Genomic DNA, 5,956 nt, shown 5'->3' with positions numbered 1-5,956 from the left:
CGGCTGCTGGTGGAAGGCTAATGAGAGCCGCCCCGCTGCCCATGTGTTTGTTTAGGGGGCGCTGGGAAGCATTTAATTAATGCCAACCCAGAAGCCCCGGCGAGGCCTGCCCTTCTGTTCAAAGCATCCGGCGAACCCAACTGTTTCCACCCGCCCGCGCTGCCCTGGGCGAGCCCTAAATAATTGATAAGACTGGAAACAGGAACGAGAGGAACAAGGGGGGAAATAGTTCAGGATTTCCGGGCAGGGCGGGTTGGGACCGGTGCGTTTACAGTCCATGTGCAGGGGAAGTTGGACTACGTTTAGGGTGCTAAAAAAAAAATAAAAAAAAAATGGCCCCGAAAAAATCCTCGCCCCGGGAAGGAGAACGTCCTTGATAACGGGCTCGGGTGGGGGTGGGTGGTGGTGGTGGTGGGTTGGGTTGAGTGACAGATGCACAGAGCGAGTGATGACGGGGAAAGAAGAGCACCGCGGGTGTGTGTGCATGTTTGTCAGGATGCAGGCGACCGTCAGACAACAATTAGACACGAGGGAAGGGAGAAAGCAGCCAGAGCAAACCGAAAAGTTGAAGAGATAAGAAAGCAAAGCGGGATTTGAAAGAGCGTGAAACGTTAAGTGGGGAGCCTGGGAGGAAGAAGGGATTCTGCGACTCCTGAACCAGATGCCTTTTTTTCCCGACAATAATTCCTTACTTCCACGGCGGCGGCGGCGAGCTCAAAGGAAGCGGAACGAGACAATAAAGCGTCGGCCGGCGGAGAAACTCCATCCTCCACCCGAGTTCACTTGCGAGTGGCCCCCGCGGCCGGCTGGGACCTGAAGAAGCGTGCAAGATTCTGAGGTGGATATATTTAAATGTATTGCCAAAAATGCGCAACAAATGTTTAACCAAGCCCGTGTCCATTGAATCAGTTCAGATGCTGCGCTGTCTTTGGCAGGAATCTGTTGATTCCTGCCAAAGACATTTACATATCCTGTACTTTAAAGGGATTTTCCGTGGTGAGGATTGAATTAGCATTGAAAAAGCTTAAAATAGACAAATACACAAAAAACGCCTAAAAATTTGACAGAGCTAATATTTAACTTGATAAATGAGATAGATACAAATTTGAATTCTATACCTATATACCTATACTAGGTATGGCTATATACAATATAATCAACACACAGATCAGTGTTTCCCTGTATTTGACGTCAAACCGATCCCGAGTAAAACACTTATAAAATTCAGCTGTTTACAAGAAGACAGATGCAGCACTAATTTGACAGCAATAAACAACGCTGCCAGCGCTGAGTTACCCTGAAATCAAACAGATTGCGTGAAACCTCCCCAGACTTGAAACCTGATCAGTTTTGCATAAACTATAAAGTCTAATTAGCCTTTGGTGATCAGATGGTGCGCCTTTCCCTTTATTTATTTTTATTTTTTTTATTCCCCTTCTCTTTTTATAATCCCATCCCTGTCGCCAACTCCCCCGCTTGTGTCTCGGCTAAGTCATTAGTGCCATAAATCCCAAAGGGGGGGACCGAAACTACCTGCCTTAAACAAAACAAATAGCTTGTTTCACGCATCAGCCGGTGAGGCCCGTGGGGCACGGCAGCGAGAATGAAGTCTGCATCCGGCTGCTTCTGCTAATGTCTTTTTAATCACCTGTGTACGGCGTATGTCCTCCGGCCCCGCCAGAAAACAGATGCAATAAGTCCCAATGCCGCCAACACCGCCTTAACAATACTTATTGTTTGTTTACCGTGGCTTCCCGACAAAAGTGGTGAGCCGCACCAGCTTATTTGGATGTAAAAAAAAAAAAAAACACATGGATAAATCCAGGTGGAGAGAGAGCAGCATGCGATGGTGGTGCACCCTCATATAGCACCATCATATGTTTTCCAGCGCCTTATTGGCCGCATCGTTGTCAAAAGCGGTTCCTTAATAACCGAGCCTGGGGGGAATGATGGAACAGTGAGAAGAGGATAATCATGGTTCAAATTAGGGGGGGTGGGGGTCCCCCTATTTAAGACTTGGACCCCCCCCAAAAGAGGTAAAAACAACAGGTTGGGGCGGGGTTGAAACATTTATACGTCCATCTCCATCACCTGTAATTGTAAACATTTCAATATATTTCCCATATTCTAACCTGGAAGAATCTTGTAAAATGATTTCAGACACCCCTAATATGGACCGTACCATTACACTACTCGCACTCCGGAGCATCTTCGCAGCAGAGGCCGCGATCAGCAGCTCAGATCAGAGCGATGTTTTTTCCAAACAAAGCAATAAATAAAAACAGTGTGTTTTTATTGTAGAAGTATTTTTTTTGCCCTCCAATTGAAAGAGGCAAAAAATGACCCTTGTGGCTTGTTTATTAGTTTGAATGTGCCCATTTAGCAATTAATTACAAAAAAAAGACCCAAATCAAGATCAAAACACTGCACGTTTTAAGGTGACCCCAAAGGAAATCACTCAAAGTAAACTGTTTCCTATGCAACACACATACAAGCAGGTCGGAATACATCAATACCACCTTAAAAATTTGTACCAGTGGTTTTCGGAAGAGTAAACGTTCTAAAACGTGCTGGAAAACTAAAGCAGTATTAGGCATAGCCAGTGAGCAGGTCTTCCCATGTGCCCGCCATTGATTCACATCACCACCGGGTCGCCGGCTGTTACCCACGTCAATAAACACAGCGCTGGCATTTACATTTTAGGGCTTTTGCGCCGACCAGAAGCAATCTGTTCCACCTCAGCCGGAGACGACGCGACCTAAACGAACACGAACGAGGCAATGCTCAAACCCGCCCAACGCGCACCCGCACACACACACACACACATGCACACATGCACACACACGCACACACACAAACGAACACAAGAGACTACAATGTTGTCTGCGCTGGTTGTATTTCTCTCATGTTTGGAATTAAAAAATACTGTTAGAGGGTTTTTCCATCTGAAAGAGAAAGGGTTATGAGGAAGACAGAGCAGAGATAAGTCACCCTGAAAACAGATGGCAAATTATATGGACGGGAAAGCTATTAGTCAAAGAGCTTCACACTGAATATACAACTCAGTAGAGTGTGAGTGTTTATGGGGCTGCACGAAAAAGGCAGCGTGATACGACAACGGCAGCCATGAGATGACTGAGATGACACGGACACGCGAGAGATTTAGCCGAGTGATGGAGTTTTTTCGGAACAGCGGCGAGCGCGGGCCAGATGTTTCCGTTTGTCCCCCCCCCCCCCTCCCCCGGGCCGGCTTGAGCCCAGAACCCCCTTGAAGCAATCACCTTGCGTTACCGCCAGGCGTTGACGGAGAGGCGCCACACGACGCAACGCCTCATTAGCCGAAATCCTCCGTGGCGGGCCGTGAGGTCTCTGTTCAGACGAGGCGGACGGGAAACGGGGTTGTAGTGGCTTTTCCCAGGAGACGGAGGGGTTCGGTTATTGCTACATGTTCATGTAGCAATAAAATCCAACCCACCTGTTGGATCGGTTGCTTTCACCGTCTGTAAACGCCGGCAAAGGCCGTTCACCTCCTGTCTGCAGGAGATAGATATGCAAACGCAATTTACTCACCCCGGCTGGACTCCCTAATCCGGCGTCGATGATATGGATGCAAAGGGCTCGACAGCGGGGCTGTTAGGGATTTACACCTGGACACGCATCTTAACGCGCTGGGTGCGACGGGTGTGCGGGGGCGGGAGCGGGGGCGTGCGCGCGTGTGCATGCTAATTCGCTGCGTTCCCCGCGCCCCCCTCGCCGTCCTCCGTCAACCGCGACGGTGTCTTTGGCGGGCGTGACCGGGGAATCACCAGCCGAGGAACGAACCCGAAAAGCGGTCGAGTTTATCAGTTCCTCGGCTGTCGCTGCCGTCCGTTTCTGCCGGGGTTCCCGCTTCCACTTCCACCGCGGGGTCCCACGGTCCATCAATCTGCTGGGATTATGGGAGGATGTCGTTCAGACGCCGTTTCTCCATTGTATCGCCCCCCCCCCGTGCGCGGCGCTGCTGAATGGGGCTGTGTCAATTTCCTATCTGTATGCTAAGCCCCGTTGATGGGGCATGTCGGCCATATGCGTAGGAGACGGGATTCCAGATGTAATCCACTCGCCACTGTCTCTGCGGGCCCATCTGCTGCCCCCCCGTCCCCCCTCCCCAGGAACTGCCCCCCAGGGAGAGACGCCAGGCACAGGGCAGGGGGGGGTCGAAGAGTCGGTATTGACGAGTGGATGTGCTCGCTATGGATTCCCTGCCTGTGGAGGCGTGGGGGCGGCGGGGGCGGCGGGGAGGGGGCGTCACTGTGACCTTTCTTCATTTCGAAACCTTTTGACATTCCGCAGGCTGACCGATCCGTCATTATTTTTGCGCCTGGAAGTGAATAAACCGCGGACGTCTGATCCGGAGGAATGTCGGGGAGGTCAACTCAAGTTCGACCTCCGCTGGCCGCGTTAGACACCGCCCTCCCTCCCCACCGTTTTGCGTAGGAGCCAAAGTGGAACCAGAAAAAATGTCGGGGGGTTCAGGTGGCTGCGTTTGACGGATGCAGCGCCTGTTTCCCGAGAAAGGCGAAGCCAGGATGGATGTTGGATATTGGACTTTTGACTCTGAGGATGTTTAGCTGTAACTCTCACACACACACACACACACACACACAGACAGACACACACACGCACACGGCTGGTTTCACTCCTGGCACTTCGCCGCGTGACACTCTCATGTAAACAGCGGAGATCAGGATGCGAAAGTCTTCCTGTTTCGACTCTCCACCCTCCCTCCCCCCTCGACTTTCTCCCCGGCGCCTTTTTCCGGCCGAGCGGAAGAAACAGGACCGCCGCCCAGGGCATCCCATTTCTCCACCCCGGCTCTTTCCTCCGCCATGTTTCCTTCCATCATCTCACGGCTTTTGTTCACACTCCGTCCCCCCAAACCCCCACTCGCTGAGAGTTTTTGCCTCAGGGGGGTCAGCACACATACACACACACACACACGCACACGCACACGCACACGCACACGCACACACACACGCACACACACGCGCGCACACACACACACACACACACATACACACACACGCACGCACGCACACACACAACCAACTTTCTGCTATTTAAGTTTCGGAGAGTGAACAGATACACCAATTTCGCGCCTGCTGATTCTAAAGAAAGGTGAGGTGAACTTACTAATATGAGTTTGACCGCTCGCCAAAACCCCCCACCCCGACCTTCCCCTCATACATTCATTTTTTAAATTAAAGAAGAAGTAATGAGAAGAATTACTAACATTTTGTCATCATTCACTGCATTTTTACTGAGGTTACTGATCATGTGACGCAACTTTTCACGAGTCGTCTGCCAGGTCCGATAGGGGTGTGATAGGGGTGTGAACGCAAAATTGGGTTCACACGTTCACACGCAAGAATTCTAATTTGGATCACAGTTAATGATCTTTCATTTATCATTAGTGACGCACTTGCGAAAGTTGCGGCGACCCGTGGTGAAACACACTGGGGAATGGTAAAAATCACTAGGGAATGGAAAAAAAAACACAGGGGAATGGTAAAAAAAAACCACTGGGGAATGGTAAAAATAAAATCACTGGGGAATGGTAAAAAAATCACTGGGGAATGGTGAAAAGAACCACAGGGGAATGGTTAAAAATCATTGGGGAATGGTTAAAATCACTGGGGAATAATAAAAAGAAAATCACTGGGGAATGGAAAAAAAAACCCACTGGGGAATCGTAAAAAGAAAATCACTGGGGAATCGTAAAAATCACTGGGGAATGGTAAAAAAAAAACACTGGGGAATGGTAAAAATCACTGGGGAATGGTAATAAAGAAAACACCGGGGAATGGTACAAAAAACACCAGGGAATGGAAAAAATCACCGGGGAATGGTAAAACTATAAACATATTAAACAAGGGACTCAGTCGCAGACCTGAAGCCCCGCCCCGCTGCTGCACAG

Source organism: Zeus faber (genome assembly GCF_960531495.2).
Source record: "Zeus faber genome assembly, chromosome: 10".
Classification (NCBI taxonomy): domain Eukaryota; kingdom Metazoa; phylum Chordata; class Actinopteri; order Zeiformes; family Zeidae; genus Zeus; species Zeus faber.
The sequence above is the reverse complement of the archived record's forward strand: the minus strand, read 5'-3'. Positions refer to the sequence as shown.